Here is a 2,241-nt window from a genome sequence, read left to right as displayed (position 1 = left end):
TCCCGGGCGGCGGGAGCCGCGCTGAGCCACTCCGACCGCGTTCTGGGCAGTTCTGGAGCGGCGTGGAGTTGGGGGCCGAGGAGTGACAGCAGGAGACCAGGGTACCTGCGGCCCTGATCTGCCTGGGCCCGAGGCCGGCCGAGGGCTGCAGTGGAAACTTTAGGTCCTCCACACACCCGAGCCTCACGGAGCCCTGCGAGGAGTGAAACTCATCTCTCCCACTTCGCAGATGAGAACACTGCGGCTCCGAGGGTCCCTTCAGAGGGATTCTTTCAGCCGCTGCCTCACAGGGACAACGGGAACCCCGTGAATTTGTGTAGCTGTAACTGTTGGGTTCAACGAATTCAGTGTTTTTTCATTTGATTTGAGCCTCGGGTTCCCCTCATCTTGCAGATTAAAGAAAACAGGCTGTGAGAAGTGGAGGAGAAATGTAAAGAAAAATGGAAAAGGTTGAGAAGCTTCTAGGTTCTCTCCCTTTTTGTGAGGACGGCCCATCCTGCTCACCTGCCTTCTCCACTCCAAAGCGTTTCCCACTGTCCTGGCTGGGGATGAGCCCTGGATTTGGATTGCGTGCCCAGGGGCAGAAGCCACAGCGCTTTCCCGGGCTGGCTGGGGGGTCTTTTCTTTAGCTGAGACCTGGCATCTCCTCCAGGTGCCGCCTCCCCAACTGAGATGAGCCAAGTGGCACAGGTGATGAAGTGGAACCCCAGAGCCAAGAACAGGGACCCGGGCCGGGAGCTAGGAGTCCCAGAGCCTGGCTGCTGGCCAGACCCTACGGTTTCTGAGCCAGTTTTTCTCTGTGTAATCCTGGTTGGACTAAGAACCTCCCTGCGGGAAATGTACAGTGAGTGGCATTTCCTTATGCTACAGTGTCACAGAGTTTCCTCTGCCCCTCACTTCTGCCATATGCTTTCCGAGGCCCACTCTGGTCCCAGGCCTGTGGTGGGTGGAAGGGACCCTGGTTTGTTTGTGAGGACAAAAGGTTTCCCATGTGCTGCGTGAAAGGAGCACAGTGGGAATGACCAGCTCCTGCCCAGCCAGCTTCCATGGCAGCACGCCCTCCCTCAGGCAGTCACTCGCCCATCTGAGTCCTGTTCTCCATCCGGGAAGGCGATGGTGAGACACCACCTGGCTCCCACAGTATTGGAGGGATGGGAGGTGGCATGAGAAATATGCCCAGCACACAGGGTGGTCGCCGCTGCATCTCATCCCCTGCCCAGGCTGCCCTGCCTGCTGTTCCCCTACTAAGGGGCAGCAAGTGTTTTTCCGTGACCCTCCCCAGCCATTAAGGGCAGAGCTGAGTCACTGCTTTACCAGACACAAACCTGCAGCTCTTCCGAGGGAAGCCTGCTACTGCTGCTGGCCCAGGTGCGGGGGAGGCCGCCAGAAGCAGCAGCACCACCTGCCAGTGCCGTGGGTCCTTCCACCCCTGGCCATCAGCCCTCCTGCCTCACCTTAGGCTGGCGGCCCTGAAAAGGATGGGGAAGACTTTTTTTTTTCTTTTTTTTGAGACGGAGTCTGCTCTGCCACCCAGGCTGGAGTGCAGTGGAGTGATCTCGGCTCACTGCAAGCTCCGCCTCCCAGGTTCAAAAGATTCTCCTGCCTCAGCCTTACCTAAGTAGCTGGGATTACAGGCGTGCACCACCACACCTAGCTAGTTTTATTATTTTTAATAGAGATGGGGATTCACCATGTTGGTCAGGCTGGTCTCGAACTCCTGACCTCATGATCTGCCCTCCTCGGCCTCCCAAAGTGTTGGGATTACAGGTGTGAGCCACCGCGCCCGGCCGAAGAGGTGTTTTTAAAATGTCTACTCTTCTGTCTGCACAAGCTTCCCAGTTGCAAAACCACCCCCCTTATCTCCTGGGGAGCTCTTCCAGTCCTGCCATAAAGGGGTTGTGGTTACCCCCATTTCACAGCTGGGTTGAAGCCAAGGCAGGCTTGAGGCAGACTCTCTCCCTCAGCCTCAGACTGTCCCCTGGGGATTTGGGGTACTGGGGCGGAAGCCTGAGGTCTGGATTCCAGCCCTCTGAGCCTCCCCCCAGTCCTAAACTGGAGAAGGCAGTAGCCTCCGTGGACCCACCTTGAGGACTAAAGGAGAACTGGACGCCCCTTGTCTCAGGTGCCTTGTCTCTCACGTGACCCCTGGTTTGCTCCACCCTGGGCTATCTGCCTCCAGGCCTTCGCTCTTATTCTTCCCTCAGCCTGGAGTTCCTTTCCATCCTCACCCTGTAGCCTCAC

General features: G+C 57.7%; 1 protein-coding gene across 1 annotated transcript in view; it reads left to right on the top strand.

The window, feature by feature from the left end:
- The window catches only part of TTLL12 (tubulin tyrosine ligase-like family member 12), a gene marked incomplete at its 3' end in the record, with an annotated part of 32,701 nt that overhangs the window by 13,253 nt on the left and 17,207 nt on the right, over nucleotides 1-2,241 (top strand). The gene's annotated exons all lie outside the window — the stretch shown is intronic.

This window comes from Colobus angolensis, unplaced genomic scaffold, assembly GCF_000951035.1.
Source record: "Colobus angolensis palliatus isolate OR3802 unplaced genomic scaffold, Cang.pa_1.0 Scaffold750, whole genome shotgun sequence".
NCBI classification, from domain to species: Eukaryota; Metazoa; Chordata; class Mammalia; order Primates; family Cercopithecidae; genus Colobus; species Colobus angolensis.
Note: the sequence above shows the minus strand (reverse complement) of the source record. Positions and strands in the feature narration are given on the sequence as shown.